The following is a 22,648-nucleotide window of genomic DNA, read 5'->3' on the forward strand; positions in this document are numbered from 1 at the left end:
GGCTACTCTTGGTTGCGGTCAGCAGGCTTCTCATTGTGGCGGCTTCTCTTGTTGTGGAGCACAGGATCCAGGCTGTGTGGGTTTTAGATGTTGCAGCACATGAGCTCAGTAGTTGCAGATCAAGGACTTAGTTGTTCCACAGCATGTGGAATCTTCCCAGAACAGGGATCAAATCCACATTGGCAGGTGGATTCCCATCCACTGTGCCACCAGGGAAGTCCATATCAGCTATTCTTGCTAGTTGTGTCATCAGCAAATGTGATAACAGAAGCAAGTGTAACAAAACCCCAAGTCAGTGAATGTTACAAAGTTCTATGCTTTACCTACAATGTCTTATTCAGTTAGCACACCAATATTATGAATCATTCTAGCAGTTATGAAGCATTATTATTCCTATTTTATAGATGAGGAAACTGAGGCTGATGAATTTGTAAACTTAGAATTGGAAGCTTGGTCTATCTAATTTCTGTCATCTTAACTACCTTGTGGCTTCCCCATAAGCATGCCACGTATTTTCTTACCCCATCACCTGTAAGATTATTGACTAGGATTGGGCAAATCCATTGTCTTTGGAGTCAGCTCAGTCCATTAACAGCACAGTCTTTGTTAGGCTCTTTATCATGTACCTCTGTGACCCAGCCCATGCTTCTCTGATGTCAGTTTTTTCCTGCAAGCCTATTGGGATCTACTGTTTAAATGTTTTAAATGCAGTTCCGTTCCTCTGATATGTCTCAACCAGTTCAGAGAGGAAAAATATAGGCAGTCCTATATGTTCTTTTTTAGTCAGTCTATGCTGGCTCCTTCTTTTCTAAATCATCATAAACCATCTGTTTAAAAATCCATTCTGAAGTTGCCCCAGGGATTTACATTAGATTAACTATTTGAAATTTTTAGAATCCTCTCTTTAGAAAACTGAGATAATATTTACTTCTTTTCTGGCACTTTCCCTATGGTTCCTAAAATATTACCAATATTGGTTCTACAATTACATCTGCATTCCTTCAGATGGAAATTAAATTTTCTTGGCTTTATGTATCTGCTTCTTATTTGTGGCAGTTACCTAGTTTTGGTTCTAAGTTGGGCTTAGGTAGTTGGCCATATTCTTTTTGTATGCCCAGTTCAATTAAGTTTTAACTCAGAAAGCTATTACCTATTGGGGAAGTATATTGTAACCGAATGTAAACATGGCTCCTAGACATTTAGGGCTGCTTCTCACCTATGCAGTGCTTCTGTACAAATTAGAAAAAGGTGCCCCTTTCTCAAATAAAAAAGTGCTTAGATAATTATATTTCAGTGTAACCTGAATAATTTATGGTAGATCCCACCCTAACTTGGCTCTTTGGCTCTAGCTAATTGATAAAAATGCTCACATTTTGACTCAATCTCACATAAGACAGAACTATTTTAGACAATGACTGCTGTGATTGGAGGCACGGTTTCCACACTTCACTCAGACTGGTAAGAATGATGATTCCAATACACTGTGATAAGTTATAATTCCTAAAACTACCACTAAAAAAGCTATACAAGAAGATATACAAAAAAAACACTATAGATAAATAAAAATGGAATTCTAAAAAAATATTCAAGTTTCCCCTAACAAATCAGGAAAAAACCGAGGGAAACAAAAAAGTAAAAACTAACCAGAAAATCAGAAAATTAAGAAAATCAAACGGAAGCCTGAAATCCTAAGATAGTAATTAAATTAAATGTAACTAGTTGAATGCACGAATTAAGAGTTGCAGGCAGGATTAAAAAACATGACCCAACTATAAGCTGTCTAATAATGAACCTAGACAGCATATTAAAAAGCAGAGACATCACTTTGCTGACAAAAGTTCCTATAGTCAAAGCTATGGTTTTTCCAGTAGTCATGTATGGATGTGAGAGTTAGACCATAAAGAAAGCTGAGCACCGAAGAATTGATGCTTTTGAACTGTGGTGTTGGAGAAGACTCTTGCGAGTCCCTTGGACAGCAAGGACATCAAACCAGTCAATCCTAAAGGAAATCAACCCTGAATATTCAGTGGAAGAACTGACACTGAAGCTGAAGCTCCAATAATATGGCCACCTGATGTGAAGAGCTGACTCACTGGAAAAGACCCTGATACTGGGAAAGATTGAGGGCAGGAGGGAAAGGGAGCAACAGAAGGTGAAATGGTTGGATGGCATCACTGACTTTATGGATGTGAGTTTGAGAACACTCTAGGAGACAGTGAAGGACAGGGAAGCCTGGCGTGCTGCAGTCCTTGGGGTCGCAAAGAGTTGGACACGACTGAGCAACTGAACAACAACAAAAAGAAGGAGCATACTTCAAACATAAAGATATAAACTGAAAGTAAAAAGAGAAAAAGTTGTACCATGCAAACATTAATCAGAGGAAAACAACAGTGACTCTATTAATATCAGATAAAGAAATTTTACCATTAAAGCTTGTGGTAAAGAAAATGACCAGAGGCAGAGAGGGATATTACATAGTGGTTAAAGAGTTGATCCATCAGGAAGACAACCCCCAACATGTATGAATTAAATGACAGTGAAGCAAAAACTGATAGAACTGAGTGATGGAAAAATCCATCATTATAGTTAGAGACTTCAACAACCACTTTTCATCAATTGATAGAGCAACTTGACAAAATCAGTAAGGATATATTAATAGAAGAACTCAACTCTATCAACCAAGAGTCAAATTGACATTTAGAGAACCCTTCATCCAAGAACAGCACGCTCCACATTCTTTCCAAGTATTCATGGGACATATACACATGTAGACCATATTCTGGGCCATAAAATGAAGCTTCCATCAATTTAAAAAAAATAGGTATCATATACAGCATGCCCTCTGATCACAGTGGAGCTGGCATGAGAACTGAAAAACAGAAAGATAACAAGAATATCTCTAAACACATGGAAGCTAAACACCCAAAGCTAAATAACTTGTAGATCTAAGAGGAAGCCTCAATGGAAATCTAAAAATACACTGGACTGAATGCAAATTGAAATACAACATAACAAATTTTGTGGGGGCATAGCTGAAGCAATGCAGAGAGGAAAATCGATGACACTAAATGCATAAGTTAGACAAGAAGAAAAGTCTCAAACCAGTAAGTTTTACCTCCTGAATCTTGAAAAGAGCAAAATAAACTCAAAATTAGGAAGAGGGACTTCTCTGGTGGTCCAGTGGTTAGGACATCACCTTCCAATGCAGGGGTGCAGGTTCAATCCCTGGTCAGAGAGCTAAAAGCCCGGATGCCTCCTGGCCAGAAAACCAAAACATAAAAAAACAACAACCAGAAACAATATTGTAACAAATTCAATAAAGACTAAAAATGGTCCATGTCAAATAATTCTTAAAAAAGGAAGAAAATTATAGAGATAAGGGCAAAAATCAATGAAATTGAAACGAGAAAAACAATATAGAAAATCAGTGAAACAAAGAGCTGATTCTTTGAAAAGATCGATAAAGTCGACAAACTCTTGCCTAACAATGAATAAAAGAAGACACAAACCACCATTATGAGGAATGAGACAAAGTACGTCACTACAGACATAAAAATGATAACAAAAGGATACTATGAATGACTGTATGTACACAGATAAATTCAGCAATTTAGATGAAATGGACCAATTCTTTGAAAAACACTAAGGACCAAATTCACCCAATATTAAACAGTCAACAGAGCTGTAACACATAAATATATCAAATTTTTAATTAAAAACTCACCCGTAAAAAATATCCGGCCCAGGTGTTTTCACAGGAGAATTCTACCAAAATTTAAAACCAAATTAAAACCAATTATACAAAATCTTTTCTAAAACAGAAGGGAAGTTAATGTTTCCTGACTCATTTTATGAAGCTAGCATTACCCTGATACCAAAGGCAGAAAAAGAAAACCACATATCTTGTGAATAAAGACAGAAATGTCCTTAACAAAACGCTGGCAAATGGAATTCAGCAACATATATAAAGAATTATATACCAAAAGCAGGTCAAGTTTATTTTACTTAGATGGGGTATTCCACTTGCAGAGATGCAAGGCTGGTTTAAAATTTGAAAATCAGTCAATGTAATCCACCTTATTAATAAGCTAAAGGGGAAAAATTACACAATCTTACCGACTGATGCTGAAAATGCATTTGACCACAACTCATTCGTTATAAAACCTCTCAGAAAAATAGAAATAAAAAGGAACATCCTCAATTTGACATAGATTATCTACAAAAAACCTACAGCTAGCAACAAGGCAAGGATATCCATTCTCACCATTCTTACTCAACATTGTGCTAGAAATCCTAGCCAGTGCAGTAAGGAAACAAAAACCATACACATTAGGCAGGAAGAAATAAAACCGTCCCTCTTGTAGGTGACATGATTGCCAACATAGAAAATCCCAAGGAATCTGCCAAAAATTCCTGAACTAGTAAGTAAATTTAGCAAAGTCACAGGATATAAGATGCTGCAAAAATCAGCTGTATTTCTAAATACCAACTTGAACATATGGACACTGAAAGTAGATATGCAACACTATTTACAATCACTTTAAAATACTTAGGTGTAGTCTGACCACATGTTGTAAACAAAACATGTGCAGGACCTGCATACTGGAATCTAAGCAACACTGATGAAAGAAATCAAAGAAAATCTAGATAAATGCAGATGCATACCATATTTATGAATTTAAATACTCCATATAGATAGTCAAGATGTCAATTTCCCCCAAATTGATATGCAGGTTTAATGCATTTCCTATCAACATCACATACTTTTGTAGATATAGACAAGACTGTTCTAAAATTTACGTGGAAAGTTAAAGGAACTAGAATAGCTAAAATAATTTTTAAGAGTAAAGTGAGATTTACTCTACTCTTTTTGTGGGGAGTTTGACACACAGATCAATGGAACAGAATGGAGATTCTAGAAATAAACCAACAGAAATATCTCCAACTGATTATTGACAAAAGTGCAAAAGCAATTCAGGGAGAAAATATAGCCTTTTCATAAATGGTGTTGGAGTAAACATCCACAGATATTTACTTTGAACTTTAAGTCTCACACCTTATGCAAGAATAAAGTAAAAATGGATCTTGGACTTCAATGTAAAGTAGACTTTTAGGGGAAAAAAACATTAAAAGAAAATCTTTGGGGTTCTAGACTAGGTTCTTAGATTTGGCACAAATAAAAGGGAAACTTAATAAATTCACCTTCATCAAAAGCTTTTCCTCTGTGAAAGACTATTAAGATAAAAAAACCAAGCTAGACATGAGAAGATATTTGAACATCACACATAAGACAAAGAACTTGTAGCTTCTATAAAAAAAGTACCTTTAAAACCCAACCCAAAAAGCCCAATCAGCAAATGGGCAAAAGATGGAAAGTGACATTTCACAAATAAGCCCAAGAAAAAAGTCAACATCAAAGGCCACTGAGGAAACGTAAATGAAATCCATGAGAAAGCCCTACACACCAATCAGAATGACTAATATAAAAAATAATAATGACCACAAATGCTGATGAGGATTTAAAGAAACAGAATCACTCATGGATTGCTTGTGGGAATATAAAATGGTGCAGCCACTCTAACAAATAGTATGACAGCTCCTTCAAAAATGAAACATGCAAATCCTATATGACTAACCATTGTATTCCTGGGAATTTATCTTAGAGAAATGAAGCCTATGTTCACTGAAAAGCCTCCACAGGAATGTTCTCACAGCTTTATCCGTAATAAATTGGGAAAAGCCCAGATGTCCTTCAACAGTTGAATGACTAAACAAACTGTGGTACACCCTTATCATGCAAGACCACTCAGCACAGCCTGGAGAAATCCTCAGAGCATGGTGTAAGGTTTTGTATTTTGACTACATCAGCATCCTGGCTGTGATATTGCACTACAGTTCTGTAAGACGTTTTCATCAGAGGAAATTGTGTAAAGGGGACAGGGGATCTCCCTGTATTATTTTTATTACTATATGGGAATCTACACTATGCCAAGGTAAAAATTTGATTAAAAAATAATTCTACCCTCAGACAATGAACGGGTTAGGATATATAAGAAACTAATAACGTGATTTCTCACCTAGTCCAAAACTGAATGTTGGAACTATGTTCACACCTGAGAATAAGGAGAACCAAGCTAATCTCCAGATTTTTAAACTTCTGCCATGATGAAGCAGGGTCTGTGTCTGTGGCAATGAGTAATGCATGCCTTAAGCATGTACCTGTGATCCAACAAGTCCATTTCTGGGTATTTATCCAAAGAAAATGAAAACACTAATTTGAAAAGATATATGCACACTTATGTTCACTGCAGCATTATCTACAATACCAACCTAAGTGCCCATCAACAGATGAATGGATAAAGATGTGTTTTATATATATACACACACACACATATACACAATGGAATACTACTCAGCCAGAAAAAGGAATGAAAGCCTGCCAATTCCATGAAAATGGATGGATCTAGAGGGTACTATGCTAAGTGAAATGTTACACAGGGAACAACAAATACCATCTGATTTCATTTATATGTGAAGTGTTAAAAAACGAACAAACAAATCAAAACAGAGAAAGATGCACAGATACAGAGACCAAATGGGTAGTTGTCAGAGGGGAGGGGAGTGGAGGGTTGGGTGACAAAAGTGAAGGGGATTAAGAGTACAGACTTCCAGTTATAAAATTAATAAGTCACAGGGACGTAACATACCACATATGGAATGGTGGTGGTGGTTTAGTTGCTAAGTTGTGTCTGACTCTTGGATCCCATGGACTGTAGCCTGCCAGGCTCCTCTGTCTATGGGATTCTCCAGGCGAAAATACTGGAGTGGGTTGCCATTTCCTTCTCCAGAGGATCTTCCTCACCCAGGAATCGAATCCGGGGTCTCCTACACTGCAGGCAGATTCTTTACCAACTGAGCTATGAGGGAAGCCCCTACATACGGAATACAGTCAGTAATATTTAATAACTTTGTATGCTGAGGGATGGTTACTAGACTTTAGCATGGTGATCAACTTGTAATGCATATCAATACCAAGAATGTACTCATGGGTGTGGGCTTGAGGGCTGATTAGGCACCATTGTCTGAGGCTTCTGGGATATTCCATCTCCCTGTGGAGTGGGTCAGCGCTGTGGTCAGGAGAAAGGGAGGCAGGCAGGAGTCAAGGGGCAGTGGGACTGTCCTCTTTCCCTGATTCTCTGGAAGATGCACGTAGTTCTAGTAACTGGATTCTGTTTCTCTGCCCCCTGCCGTTCCAACACTTCACTGGCTACTCCTGTTATAGCACACTGATGGGAGTTGGTGATGGACAGGGAGGCCTGGCATGCTGCAATTCACGGGGCCGCAAAGAGCTGGACACGACTGAGCGACTGAACTGACTGACTGACTGAACTGATGCCTTAATTAAGACATGAAAAAGATGAGGGGACCACAGGAAAAGCACTTGAAATACAATATTTAAAAAATATATATTTTTATTTTTAAATTTTGCCCTGTCCAAAGTGGCATGTGGGATATTATTTCCCCAATCAAGGATGGAACCCACACCCCCGGCATTGAAAGTACGCAGTCTTAATCACTGGAGCGCCAGGGAAGTCCTTAAAACACAATTTCAATCTGTCATGAAACACACAGGAATGCACATTCATCGGCTATGCTTTACATCTGCTTTAGCTGTAGAAATACAATGGTTCTGAAACTCATATTTAGAGAGAAAGTAACTACCCACTCATCTGAACAAGAAGAAAAAAAACACGTTTTTCAGGAAATGTGAAGAATCATTAACTTCACAGATTCTGCACAGAAAGCATAATTGCCTACAATACAAGGCAGAAACACACTCTAAAGCATTTGTGAGCAAAATGGAGACATGGCCCATTAATCCTTTATCATCAGAATCAAACAGTACTCAAATGACCACATGGACTGTGACTAAATCAATTAGGTACAAAGATTGTAATAATTAAGGCTGTTGGCAGTCAAAAGCTCTCCCAGAAATGTGCTCAGATGTTGAAAAGACGACTTCTACCCACTTTATTACCTTTGTGCTGTGGTAAATTATAGTAATTTCTTATGCCTTGAGTGAGGGAAAATGGGAAGATAATATTCAGCTTACTGAGGATGGTTTAACTTTTCAATGGACAAGCACTGAACAATCATTTACCTACACATAATGAGGGATATAAAGCTTCTGGTCAAAATGTACTCTGGTATGGTAGTAACATAACAGAGTATGCACATTATGCCTCGGAAAATCCCAAGATCCTGATAAGCAATGTGTAGGAAGCAAAGAGCTAGAGGATTAGACAGTATATAAACAAAGCTCCCTTTACAGATGCTGCTGTTGGGACAGCTAAGACTTGCCTCTTCCTTCCCTTTTCCAACTCCTGAAGGCCCTTCCTCCCCTCTGGGTCTTTATTAGTTAGCCTTTGTCGCTTCTCTTATGAAAGAGACACTTATTTTCTGTTCTGCTCTTTCCTGTGCCCAGTGTCCACTTGGAGGAAAGAGTGAGTCTGTAATTCCAAGGAGACCTTCTCTGACCACCGGGCGAGTCAGTCCCGGGGAGCGCCTGCAGGGGGCAGTCGACACCGTGGAATGAGCAGACGGCGCTGGCTGCCCTGGGGGTCCCCGGACCTGCTGCAGGACAAGCGTGGGAGACCAATCTGCAAGAAAGGGGGCCTTCTAGAAAATCCAAGGTAATCCGCTCAAATCAAGTTGTTAAATGTTTGCCATTGGTTACCTCAAAGAATCAAAGGAGGTCGGGGGCCTGGATTGATAGTGGGGGTGTGGGGTTCATCTTTTCTAAGGCTCTCACTGCACAAACGTGCAGTTGAGGCTCAGAGGAGGCCTGTGGTCTAACCAGCTGGTTAGTAGCACTGCTGATGCAAGAACTGAGGTTGACTAGTAGCCTGGACCCTTTAAGAGATTCCAGGCGGCCCCTGTCTGTATTTATTTACAAGATAAATATCTAAAGTAAAAAGAACACTCTCCACTTCTGAGTTATCATTTCTAGGAGTTAAGCTGAAAGTGGCGAAGCTTATTAGGGGGGAAATAGGCACTAATTTGAAGTAAGATAGGATTATGAATACATTGCACTATCCACCTATGTTATAACAGCCGTAGGCTCCGATGGTAAAAACAGGTAATAAGCTTGCTTTTTAAAAATCTAGCTGTACTGCCTGTTTTATTTACATATATTGAAACAAGGAGTCTTTTCTGGTGAATGACACATTTATGGGATCATTTGGGAGTTCTAGTATTATTTTCACCTGCTCTTTTCTTTTTGAGCTCCACTGAAGAACAATTAATTTAGGTTCCCAGGGTATTTTCAAAAGCAAGCTGCTCAAAATGTGGTTCTAGGACCAGCATCACCTGGGAGCTTGTTACAAATGCCGAGTCCCAGGCCCACCTGAGGTTTATTCTATCCGAGTGTCAGCGGGATTCCCAGGCAGTTCTTATGTGCACTACAGCCTGGAGAGAACAACTGTATCACTCCAGTACTACCTTGCAGAGCCCCTACTTCATTGTTCCTTAGGCTGACCTGGGCTCCTAGTCCTTAACCTGGGTGTTCCTGCCAAGAATGAGCGTCAGCATCTTCCGTTTAAAAGAAGAGTATCACTTGGCTTTAAAATGAGGTGGGAAGAGTAATGGAGTGGAGTTTGTGATGCGTTCCTGTAGATTCCTTAATGGGACTTTATTTTATGTGGAAGGGCACTGTGCTGATAACTGTATAAGAAAGGTTTAAAAGTCCTCATATGCAACTCATGGAAGCTAATAAACCAGTTTCTTGGCTGACTCTAGTCTCAGTACTTGACTCACTCCTAATGAGTTGGGGTATGAACAGCCTCATAAACCCTGTCAGCTCCCCAGACAGAAGGACACGTGGTGATGAACCTGTGCTTGCACAGAACGTAGTTTCTCATCATTTTTGTTTCTTCCCACCACCAAGTCTAGAATTGTGTTCTGTATTCAACACGTGCCTAACTATCCTTGCCAGCAATAACACTAGATAAATATTTACTGAGTCCCCCCCCCCATGCATAAAGTACTGTTGGATCAAAATGTTTTCCTAATTAGTTAAAATAACTGATGTTGGACTGCTAGTCAGTGCAAGGGTGTAGGTTGAAGGGCATATTTGCATGAGTTTTTCTGATGTCCCTGTTCTACAGGTAAAATCACATATCCATTTGCTTCTGCACATATCTCCAGGGAGTTATCAATTTGGGAGACAAATGAGTTACTGCATAATAGTGCTGTCAGACTCAAGCATTTTGGAATTTGTGGAATTAAAACTCATGCTGGTTTGTTTATTTTCTATGTTTAGAAAATCGGTGATGTAAATGTTGGAGTGCTTAAAAGAATACACTTTAGAAGTGTGGTTTAACACATGACTTCAAGTCTTGGAGTTTGAGTGCTGGAGGAGAAGCTTCCACAGAGTAGATTGGGGTTTTCCAGAACCATTCACATCCTCACTGGCCAGTTCCCCTGGCAGGCTGCTGCTGCCAGGTCCCTCCTTTGGGAGGCCTGGTTCTGTGGGGGAGGGAGTCTAGGCAGCCAGGGCCATCACCCAGAGGGTGTACCTCAGAGACCAGGTGTGGATCACCAGTGCCCATCTATTCAGGGTGCTTGTGGGCAGTGGCGGAAGCAAGGTCCACTGTACCTTGTTGTGAATTCAAGAGAGACGGATGATACAGCTATGGATGAATAACGGTTTGTTTTCTTTTATTTTTATCTTTATTTATTTGTTTTTGGCTGCACTGTCTTTGTTGTTGCACGTGGGCATTCTCCAATTGTGGCGAGTGGGGGCTACTCTCTAGTTGTGGTGTCATGGCTTCTCGCTGGGGTGACTTCTCTTGTGGTGGAGCATGAGCTCTAGGTGTGTGGGCTTCAGTACTTGCAGCACTAGAGTTTCGACTTGCGACTCTAGAGCATGGGCTCAGTGGTTTTGCACAGGCTTAGTTGCCCCAAGGCAATGGAATCTTCCCAGACCAGGGACTGAACCATTGTCCCCTGTATTGGCAGGTGGATTCTTATCCACTGGAGCACCAGGAAATTCCTATTTTTTAATTTTTTAAAATTGAACTATAGTTGACTTACCATATTGTGTTAGTTTTAAGTGATTCAGTTATATGTATATGTATATATGTATTCCTTTTCAGGTTATTATCCATTATAAGTTATTATAAGATATTGAACATAGTCCTTTGTGGTAATAGTAAATCCTTGTTGGTTATCTATTTCATATATATTGGTGTGTATCTATAAATCCCATACCCCAAATTTATCCCTCTCCCTCCCCTTTCCCCTTTAGTAATGGTGTTTGTTTTCTGTCTGTGAATCTGTCTCTGTTTTGTAAATGAGTTGGTTTGTATTATTTTCTAAGATTTGACATTGAATGAATAACATTTTCAATGTTCATATTAAACTCAGGAGTGATATGGTACCACAAACAGATAATATCTGCAATGATGATGACATTTCACTATTAATTAAGATCTTCCGTAATGATTATTTTAATGTTGAGTTAGAAACATTTTTATGATGAAGATCAGTGAAGAAAAAAATGTGAATAGAAAGTTCAGCCAAAGGTGAGTTTAAACAGAGCAGCCTATTTGAAGATATTTCTCTGTGTAGACTTTTGCCTTACGGGTCTTCTAATATAACATGGCATTAGCTTATTAGGCATTCCAGACACAAAAATCACATGAGGAAATGGTGAGACTCTCCTCTCAATCAACCCCAAATTGACTTTGATCAGGACTAGCATTTCCCCATCAAGGTAGGAATATTGCCATAGGAGGGACTGGGCACATACCAGATGCCATAAATGAGGACATAAATAAGGTTGACATCTCTAACTACTAAGTCAAAAAGCTGAAAAAATACAGAATATCTCAACAGGCAAAAGTGCAATGTCTTTGAGTGGCATATGAAATATCCATCAAAACGGCTTGACCTGGAAGGGTTTTATAAATGTAAACTGCTTTTCCAGCCCTGTACTCTTCTCTCCCTGGGAACCCAGTGGGCAGTGGCTGCAGACAGCAGCTTCCTCGGTAGTGTGTGTGGCCTGTTGTCTGTACAGGTTGCCCTAAGGGACCTTGGAGACAGCCCTTTCCAGTGGACATTCATGACTGGCATGCTGGCCCCAATCTAGGCTCCAGACAGGTATGTGTGTTGCCTTTGGAAAGCCCCAAGGTGAAGTGGCCGGGGTCCACACCGGTCAAGTCTTTATGTCTATCTGCACCAACCTGCAGAACAAGGAGCATGTGCAGGACAAGGAGCATGTCCAAGGTTCAAGTTCCCTGGCCTCCAGAAGATCCACATCTCCAAGAAGACGGGATTTACTAAGTTTCATGTGGATGAATTTGAAAAAAACACAGTGGCAGAAAAACGGCTCATCCCCAATGTCTGTGTGGTCAAATAATCCCTAGTGATGGCCCCTGGACAAATGACGGCCTTGCACTCATGAGAGCCTTGGCTCTGTTCTCTCCAATGAATTCTACTTTCAGTGTAAGTACAAAAACTGTTTGTTTTTTGTAAACAAACAAACAAAGCTGCTGTCCTTTCTCTATGAATGTGTTAAGGTTAATGTAACCTTAAGTTTGTTCATAAATATATAATAATTATGAACGCTGGAAAGAAGACACACACACACACCTCTCTTAATGGAGGCTTTTGTGTGTCATCTGTTAAAAATTATCTGTCCACTTAGTTTGTCCCTTGGACTGCAAGAAGATCAAACCAGTCAATCCTAAAGGAATCAGTCCTAAATAGTCATTGGAAGAACTGATGCTGAAGCGGAAGCTCCAATACTTTGGCCACCTGATGCAAAGCACTTACTCATTGGAAAAGACCCTGACTCTGGGAAAGGCTGAAGGCAGGAGAAGGGGACAACAGAGGATGAGATGGTTGGATGGCATCACCAACTCGGTGGACATGAGTATGAGCAAGTTCCGGGAGTTGGTGATGGACAGGGAAGCCTGGCGTGCTGCAGTCCATGGGGTCGAAAAAAGTCTGACACAACTGAGGGACTCAACTGAACTTAGTTTCTCTGTTTGTCCTAAAGTTTGGAGCTGGAATTGCAAAAGACATTAGTTGTTCAATTTAACACAGGCTTAAAACTGTCAAAGCATTCGGATTTCTACTAAGTCTCTCTTTATCAGGAAAGGGTATTTTCCTGTTGAATGATACTGACAATGAGAAAACCTTATCAGGCCCATGAAGTCACCTTGAAACACAAAGAATCTCTTCCAGGTGGAGAAGGGCTTATGCAGGTGGCCCTGAATGATCTAGCTTTTGAAAAGGCAGCAGAGGGCCACCTGGCTGTTAAGACTCAGGCTCCAGATAAAGCTCCACCAAACCGGTCCTCTTCGGCACCTCCCTACAGATTCCAGGGTACCACCTTGGGTGCCAGATGCAATGTCTCTCCCTTTGCCTCGTTGCCTAGTGACAGGTGCCACGTGCTCATCCCTCCCTGTTGTCACGACCACAACGTGATGGAGAAGCTGTATAGTCCCGCTCATCATCAGTGGGCCAATTGAGTAGGTCATTTATCCAAATTCATTTACTTATTTAACAATTATGTATCAAGTACCTATTAGGTATCAGGTACCACACTAGGTGCTAGGATAATAGGGAATAAGTTAATCTAATTCTCACCCTCAAGGTGCTTATAATTTAGGGGCCAGGGTGGGGGAGCACAAGCCTGAGCGCAAAACAAACAAGGGGGAGAAGTCTAATAAAAGTTCCTATGACATGTACTATAAAAGATACAATACATGGTGTCCTGGAGAATCCCATGGACAGAGAAGCCTGGCAGGCTATGGTCCATACGGTCACAAAGAGTCAGACACGACTGAAGCAATTTAGCATAAAGGATATAATTAAAGGCTGAGATAGAAAATAGATGGAGAGTCTGTGGATTCCTGGCTTGAGTGACCGGGTAGAGTGAAGACCATGGAAGGAGCACTGAGCTGGAGTGAAGGGCAGGTGCACGTGTCCCGACGTGGGTGTGCCTCCCTCTGCAGCAGGGAGGGAAGCGTGGCCCGCGGGGAGGAAGCAGAGGACACTCACAAGAGAGGGCATCAGAGAGGAGATGGGGTGTGTGTGTGTGTGTGTGTTCCAGGGGAGGAGTCCAGGCTGGAGAATGTTAGGTCATCACACCTCTTAAAGCTTCCAATAACCCACTGGGGGTAAGGTCATGGGCAAAGTGTTGGTATTTAAAATAAACATGCCTTTGCTCTAAAAAATGGTAACATGGAAACCAACCATGGTCACCCAAAGGTGACCCAAAGGTCACTTTCCTAATTCCCTGGTGAGTGTTTTTCATGGTAAATGATGTTCCCTCTCATATTTCTGCTGATTTCAAAGAAATCATGCTGATTCATTACCTAAAGGTAATCTCACCTGGGGGTCAGATATTAACCTGTGCCCCAATATGATTTCTTTCTGCCTGTTGGCAGTCATCCCAGCAGAGAACCTGGTAGAGTAAACCCTGCTCAACATTGATACTTGGCTGAGAGTTGGCAGGAGGGCGAAGGGCTGCCGAGGTGTCCTGAGAGGCTGTCGGACTTGCTTATGTGAAACTAGACTTCGATTCCACTTCTAAATTATTCATTGCTTATTTAGTATGTAGTGCAAAAGTGCCAGGAGTCCTTAATGAGGAAAACAAATGGGCAGGAGACCTAAATAGACATTTGAAAACTGAGCTGCTGCTGCTGTTACTGCTGCTAAGTCTCTTCAGCCGTGTCTGACTCTGTGAGACCTCATAAGCGGCAGCCCATCAGGCTCCCCCGTCCCTCGGATTCTCCAGGCTAGAATCCAGGAGTGGGTTGCCAATTCCTTCTCCAATGCATGAAAGTGAAAAGTGAAAGTGAAAGTGAAGTTGTGTCTGACTCCTAGCAACCCCATGGACTGCAGCCTACAAGGCTCCTCTGTCCATGGGATTTCCCAGGCAAGAGTACTGGAGTGGGGTGCCATTGCCTTCTCCTCGAAAACTGAGCAGAAGATCTAAATAGACATTTCTCCAAAGAAGACATACAGATGGCCAACGGGCACATAAAAATATGCTCAATGTTGCTAATTATTAGAGAATCAAATCAAAACTACAATGAGGTACCACCTCACACTAGTGAGAACAAATCTACAATGAGGTACGACTTCCCACTGGTCAGAATGGCCATCATCAAAAAGTCTACACGTTTTAAATGGCACTCACATTTAAAAGTAATATTTATGCGATTGCTCTTCATACAAATCTAAGGTTCACTGCGTGTTTATCCATCCTGGGGGGTACTCAGGGTGGAACTGACTTTCCACTTGCACAGTATCTTCTTTTTTTGAGGTATCTCCATACTGTTCTCCACAGTGGCTGCACCAATTTACATTCCTACCATCAGTGTAGGAGGGTTCCCTTTTTTCCACATCTTATCCCACATTTGTTATTTGTAGACTTTTTGATGAGTCATTTTGGCCAGTGTGAGGTCGTACTTCATTGTAGTTTTGATTTGCATTTCTCTAATAATTAGCGATGCTGAGCATCTTTTCATGTGCCTGTTGGCCATTCGTATGTCTTCTTTGGGCTTTCCTGGTGGCTCAGAGGTTAAAGCGTCTGCCTGCAATGTGGGAGACCCGGGTTCGATCCCTGGGTTGGGAAGATCCCCTGGAGAAGGAAATGGTAAGCCATTCCAGTATTCTTGCCTGGAGAATCCCATGGACGGAGGAGCCTGGTAGGCTACAGTCCACGGGGTTGCAAAGAGTCGGATACGACTGAGCAATTTCACTTTCACTTTTTTTCACTTTTGGAGAAATGTCTCTTTAGATCCTCTGCCCATTTTTTGTTTGAGTCTTTTTGTTGTTGTTACTGGGTTGTGTGAGCTGTTTGGAAGTTAAGCCATAGTTGGTTACATCATTTGCAAATATTTTCTCTCATTTGTAGATTGTCTTTTCATTTTTTTTTAATGGTTTCCTTTGCTGTGCAAAAGCTTATAAGTTTGATTAGGTCCTATTTGTTTGTTTTTTTAATTTGTTTATTTTAATTGGAGGCTAATTACTTTACAATATTGTGGTGGTTTTTGCCATACATTGACATGAATCAGCCATGGGTGTACCTGTGTCCCACCATCCTGAACCCCCTTCCCACTTCGCTCCCCACCCCATCCCTCTGGGTTGTCCCAGAGCACCAGCTTTGGACGCCCTGCTTCGTGCATCTAATTTGCACTGGTCATCTATTTTACATATGGTAATATACATCTTTCAATGCTATTCTCTTATTTTTGCTTTTATTTCTATTGCCTTGGGAGACTGACCTGAAAAAACATTGGTACAAATTTATGTCAGATAGTGTTTTGCCTATGTTCTCTTCTAGGAATTTTATGGTGTCATGAAAGTTAAAGTGTTAGTCACTCAGTCATGTCCAACTCTGCAACCCTATGGCTCCTCTGTCCATGGGATTCTCCAGGGAAGAATACTGGAGTGGGTTGCCATTCCCTTCTCTAGAGGATCTTCCCGACCCAGAGATCGAACCTGGGTCTCCTGCTTTCCAGGCGGATTCTTTAGCATCTTAGCCACAAGGGAAGCCCTTACACCATAGAACTATAGTGTCATAGTTCTAGACTATTTTAAAGTGGAGGCCCAACTTTGTAGCGAAGAGTGCTCTGAATCTGGAGCTAGATTATGAGATAGTCATAGCATAAAAAAACCAGAATAGTCCATCTTAAGTCATCTGCCCTCTTAATGAAGCAAGAAGCTGGCAGAGGTCAAAAAAAGAAAAAAAAAATGATAATGCCAGATATGACATGATCTCCCCTGATAAGTTTAATTGCAGTCAGAACTGAAACAATAAATTTGTGGGTTCTCTCCCAGAAATAAGGAGAACTAATTGAGATCATCAGAAGTGTCATCTTAAGGGACTTCCCCGGAGGTCCAGTGGGTAAGACTCTGAGCTTCCAATGCTAGGGGCACGGGTTTGATCCCTGGTTGGTGAACTAAGATCTCACATATTGCTGCTGTAGCAAAAAAAAAAAAAAAAAAAGCACTAAAACCAAACCAATCAAGCCCTGAAAAGCTACAAGGAACCTTAAATACATATTACAAAGTGAAGGAAGCCAATTGGAAAAGGCCACATACTGTATGATTCCAACTCTTTGACATTCTGGAAAAGGCAAAACCGTGGAGACAGTGAAAAGATCCATGGTGACCAGGGTTTGAGGGGAAGGAGGGATGAAGGGGTAGAGCACAGAGGATTTCTGCGGCTCAGAAGCTGTTCTGTCTGACATGACAGAGGTGGACTATTGTAATTTTGTCACAAATCATAGCATGTGCAAAGGAGTGAACTGTAATGTGAACTATGGGCTCTGGGTGATACTGGTGTGTCAGTGTAGGTTTATCAGTTGTCACAAATGTACCTTTTTGGTGGGGGATGTTGATAATGGGGGAGTCTGTACATGTGGCAGCAGGGAGTGTAATGGAAATCTCTACTTTCCACTCAATTTTGCTGTAAATATAAAATTACTCTAAAAAGATAAAATCTACTTTGAAAAACGAAAAGGGTGAGAAAGCCTGGAAATGAGATCATTGTGTTCCAACCCTGGCAAAGATCATTGATAGTCAAACTAGCTGATGAGAAAACCTCAGGCAGGTGGGCCGAGTCGATCAATAAGTACTTCTGTTCTCTCTCCATTATACCAACCATGCAAGTTTATTTGTTCATTCAACAAAATGCCAAAATGCGTTGCCTTCTGGCTATGTGCCAGGTACTATTCTTGAGCCTGTGATATATAAAGAAGTCACTGGCCTAAGGAAGCCCATAGCCATCAACGGAAACGGACAAGTAGTTGGACAATAAAAGTCTTGGATGATAGGGGCTTCCGTGGTGGCCCAGTGATGAACACATCGTTCTTCCACTGCAGTGGGTGTGGGTTTGATCCCTGGATGGGGAACTAGGATCCTGTATGCTGTGCCGTGCAGCAAACAAACAAACAACCACACGCATGGTATGATCCCATCGCTCAGTCGTGTCCGACTCTTTGTGACCCCATGGACTGTAGTTCGCCAGGATCCTCTGTCCGTGGGATTTCCCAGGCAAGAATACTGGAGTGGGTTGTCATTTCCTCCTCCAGGGGATCTTCCTGACTCTGGGATTGAACCTGAGTCTCCTGTGGCTCCTGCATTGCCAGCGGATTCTTTACTCTCTGAGCCATCAGGGAAACTTCTATTTTAAAAAAACTTGGATGATAAATATCAGGATAAAGATTTCTACCAGAAATTATTAAGCTGGGTTTCTAGTACAATTCTATCCTGACAATTTGGATCGATGATTCCAGCTCTCTTGTTTACTTTCAGATTAGAAGATTAGAGGTGAAGGTCAGATCTGATGGCCCATGTTCTTAGGTAACTAATTGCAGATCTCTTGAATAACTTCTTCCCCTACTGATAAAAATATCTAGCCAAATTCATTTAAATTGATTGCTAAATATCATTTGTTTTTAACTGATATTATATGCTATATATTAGTAAATACATTCCACTCTGTTCTGGGAATACCAGAGGCTGGTTCTACATTAATGCAAGCAAATTAAAGAGGAAAATAGATTCACATTCTGCTAATATTTCTGTGTAGCTTGACAGTCAGATGTTAGAAGCTATAAATTGCCAAGTTAAAAGTAACAGAAAGAACCAAAATACATTTTTCTGTTATTGGGAATCCAAGCTGAGAAAGAAGACTTCTTTCTACCCTCAAATTAGGGCTGTTTACCTCCCACCCCTCACCCCCATCTCCCAGCAGCTGGTACCCCACCTCCACCCTCCTACTATCAGAAATAATTTTCGGCAGCTGTCTGAGGCAAGTTCTGCAGCCATTGCCAAATTTGGGGCTTCAGTTGCGTCCATTCGCTGTTCCTGAGACTGTGCCAGTATCTTCTATGGGCGTGTGATCAGGTACAAGCAGCTCAGATCTCCCATGTGAACCTTGATGAAAACCAGGGCCATGCTCAACCTGCCGGGCACCCGAAGCCTCATCTTCCTTTTCCTCCTAGTGACAAAGTAACTGATCAGGAAGAATATGTAAGGGTCAGTGATAGGACTTGCGGTAATTGCAGGTTCTTAGAAGCCAGAGTTCTGAGAAGTCATTTGTGGTCTCATTGTTATCTGGAATGTCATGGAATGTTGGTGATGTCGCTTGTTTGAGGCTCACTTAGGCGCCCCTGTCTGCGATGCTGTCCCCTGTGAGAAGAGCAGGCCTGCCAACTGCTGCTTTTCCTCTCACTGCTGGCAGGAACGCTCATCATTAAAGGGATGGTGACCATGGGCCCAATCATTCCATTCTTTCTACTTGGCCCAACTTCTTAAACTGTTTTTGGAATCAACTGAGAGATTAGCATTGAAACATATATGTTACCGTACATAAAACAGCTAGTGGGAAGCTGCTGTATAACACAGGGAGCTCAATCCGGGGCTCTGTGATGACCTAGACGGGTGGGATGGGGTAGGGGGCGGGAGGGAGGTTCAAGAGGGAGGGGATATATCTATACATATAGCTGACTCACCTTATTGTACGGCAGAAACTAATACAACATTGTAAAGCTATTATCCTCCAATTAAAAATGAATTTAAAAACCAAAGAAAGAAATATAAAAAAGAAAAATTCATTAAAAAACTGTTCTATTGAAATACAAGATATATGCAAAAAAGCATATAAGTTTACAGTTGGTAGCTGTGCACTCTCAGTCATGTCCCGACTCTTTGCGACCCCATGGGCCGTAGCCCACCAGGCTCCTCTGTCTATGGGATTTTCCAGGCAAGAATACTGGAGTGGGTTGCCATTGCCTTGTCCCAAGGAGCCTCCCCCACCCTCCCCTCCATCAAGGAAGAGAACATGATGAGTGTCCCAGAGGCTTGCTGCCAATCACCATCTCCTCTCTTTCCCAAAGATTCCGGTCCTCCTCACATCTCACATCCTGGATTTGTTCAGCTTACTTTTAACTCAGATAAGTGGGATCATAAAGGGTGTATCCTTTTGTGTGTCTGGGTCCTTCACTCAACATTATGTGTATGAGATTCATCCTAGTTGTTTGGCGCAGCTGTTGTTCACTTAACTGGTATAAGTGCTCCATTGTCTGCCTGTCCTCTCATTTATTTATCTGTTCTATTGTCGACAGACATTTGCACTTTGGGGCTGTTAAAAGTATACTGCTATGTCTTTTGGTGGCATGGGCTTGCATTTCGGTTGTGTATATATATTATACACTGGGTTGGAATAATTACTGTAATGACTGGCTCACAAGCTTTGCCTTTTATGGGAAGGGACAGTTCGCCCTGGGCCCCAAGAACCCCTGCATGTCTTTCCCAAGGGTGCAGACGTCAAGCCACATCCATCCCTGATACTGAGCAGTTCCTGTAGCAGTTCACACAGACAAGGCAGGTCCAGGTGAGCATGGTGTGGTTACTGCTTGCTCCTCAGGGGAAATGGGACTGGCTTGCTTGCTGCTTCCTTCCAAAGGTGCTGAGCCCCGGGTCCCACGTCCCTCAACTGCAGATCAACCTGCTGAGTGACCAGCTTTCATCTGGACCCAGCATGTTGCCCAGTGGGCTCGGGAAGCACAGGGGCCAGCATGACCATTTGACGTTCCTGTTGGTTGCTGTGCTGCGGATAATAAACTATGTTGCTCTGATTTATCACATCTCAGAGACCACTTCTGGCTACTGTGGGGTGTGGCAGCCCTGCTCTGCTCGTCACCTGGGCATCTCCTTTGGGCTCTTATTATCCCTTGTTTGTCTATGAGGCTGGGGTTCTTTCCTGATAGAGCTCATCAGCTATAGTGGGTGATGATAATCATTTCCCAAAGTAGTGTGTGAGATTTCTTGTTCTTCTGACCCCTGTTTTTTAAAACTGAAGTATAGTTAATTTACAATATTGTGTTACTTTCACGTGTACAACAAAGTGATTCAGATATCTATATCTAACTGTATGTATGTGTGCGCACATGTGCTAATTCAGTCGTGTCCAACTCTTTGCGACCCTATGGACTGTAGCCCACCAGGCTCCTCTGTCCATGGGATTCTCCAGGCAAGAATACAGGAGTGGGTTGCCATGCCCTCCTCCAGGGGATCTTCCTGACCAACTATATGTGTGTGTGTGTGTGTGTGTATAAAATTCAGATTATTTTCCATTACAAGTTATTAGAAGATATTGAGTAGGTCCTTGTTTACCTGTTTTATATATAATAGTGTGTATATGTTAATCCCAAACTCCTAATGCATATCTCCCCTCCCCCTCACTGTTCCTTTTGGTAACCATTAAATTTGTTTTCTATGTCTGTGAATCTATTTCAGTTTTTAGATAAGTTCATTTGTATCATTTTTTAGATTCCATATCTAAGTGATATCACATGGTATTTCTATTTCTGACTTGCTTCATTTAGTATGATAATCTCTAGGTCCATCCATGTTGTTGCAAATGGCATTATTTTGTTCTTTTTTATGACTGAGTACTATTACATTGTGTATATATATATTACATCTTCTTTATCCATTCATCTGTCAGTAGTCATTTAGATTGCTTCTATGTCTTGGCTATTGTATTTAGTTGCCCCAAATTTTTAAGACTTTTCTATCACTAGTATTTTACTGATGACTGTATGTGTGATATTTTCATATTATCAAATAGGATAATTCTGACAGCTCTGTGAGGTCAGCATTATTTTACAGATTAGGACACTGAAGATAGAGGGTTAAGGGACACATTTGGTTTTATACAACTATGACCACAACAGTAACCATCACATATAAACGAGTTACCTATTGTCTATCAGCCCCTGTGCTGGACACTTTATATCTGAGTCATTCATAACAATGCTCCGACATAGGTATTACAGTCATTCCCAGTGACAGCTCAGTGAATTGACATGCAGTGAAGTGAATTCACATGTCCACAGTCACACAAACAGTTGTTGGCAGAGCTGAGGTTTCAAGGTTTCAATCCAGGGTGAGTCTGACCTCTGGCCATCACATTCCTGGTCTAGATCTGGTACACACTTGAACCCACGTTCTCAGAATCCGGAACTGGTGCTCCGTTCACCACCCATTTTGCTGACCTCAAACCTCCAACAACTGTCACCCTGTTTGTCTTTCCTACTAGTGCACAATTTAATGACCAATGATCAGGCAGACTGAAAAGAGAGGCATCTGTGCAAAGTTGCTTCAGTCATGTCTGACTCCTTGTGACCCTATGGACTGTAGCCCACCAGGCTTCTCTGTCGATGGTATTCTCCAGGCAAGAATACTAGTGTGGGTTGCCATGCCCTCCTCCAGAGGATCTTCCCAACCCTGGGATCGAACCTGCATCTCTTGCGTCTCCTGCATTAGCAGGTAGGTTCTTTATCACTAATACCACCTGGGAAACCCAAAAGGAGAGGGAGGAGAATGGAAAGTTTGTCTCATTCCTGTATCAGATCATCAGCCTCTGGATAACAGATCATTCCCTGAATATATTAATAAAATTACATTCAAAGGGGAATGTAAATCCCTGGAAATCGAGAAGAGTATGTGTGGCTAATTTTAAAGGAAGAGTTAATTTTGCTTTTGAAGGTTCTCCCTCTCATCACCACCATCTGGAGCTCTCTGTCTCCAGGGAACTCAGTTCTAGAAGGTCAGG

The 22,648-nt window shown here is 41.4% G+C and overlaps 1 protein-coding gene, 1 long non-coding RNA gene and 1 other non-coding gene across 22 annotated transcripts in view; 2 read left to right on the forward strand and 1 right to left on the reverse strand.

Annotated features, from left to right (window-relative positions):
• Positions 1 to 22,648, reverse strand: part of DLGAP1 (DLG associated protein 1) — a 762,891-nt gene that overhangs the window by 159,877 nt on the left and 580,366 nt on the right. The window lies entirely within an intron of this gene.
• LOC145534450 (uncharacterized) overlaps positions 1 to 22,648 on the forward strand; it is a 343,726-nt gene that overhangs the window by 57,883 nt on the left and 263,195 nt on the right. For 8 of the 10 annotated variants that reach the window (XR_014074620.1, XR_014074630.1, XR_014074631.1 and 5 more), the window contains one exon: positions 8,486 to 8,693. This is a non-coding gene — a long non-coding RNA (uncharacterized LOC145534450). Of the gene's footprint in view, positions 1 to 8,485; positions 11,871 to 22,648 lie in introns of those variants that run through there. The other 2 variants (XR_014074628.1, XR_014074626.1) reach the window with 1 other exon arrangement.
• On the forward strand, positions 11,978 to 12,107 carry LOC145535020 (small nucleolar RNA SNORA70). Its single transcript, XR_014075187.1, has one exon. It is a non-coding gene; the product is annotated as a small nucleolar RNA SNORA70 (small nucleolar RNA).

This window comes from Giraffa tippelskirchi, chromosome 14 (assembly GCF_054371585.1).
Source record: "Giraffa tippelskirchi isolate mGirTip1 chromosome 14, T2T-mGirTip1v1.2.pri, whole genome shotgun sequence".
In the NCBI taxonomy this organism is placed as follows: Eukaryota; Metazoa; Chordata; class Mammalia; order Artiodactyla; family Giraffidae; genus Giraffa; species Giraffa tippelskirchi.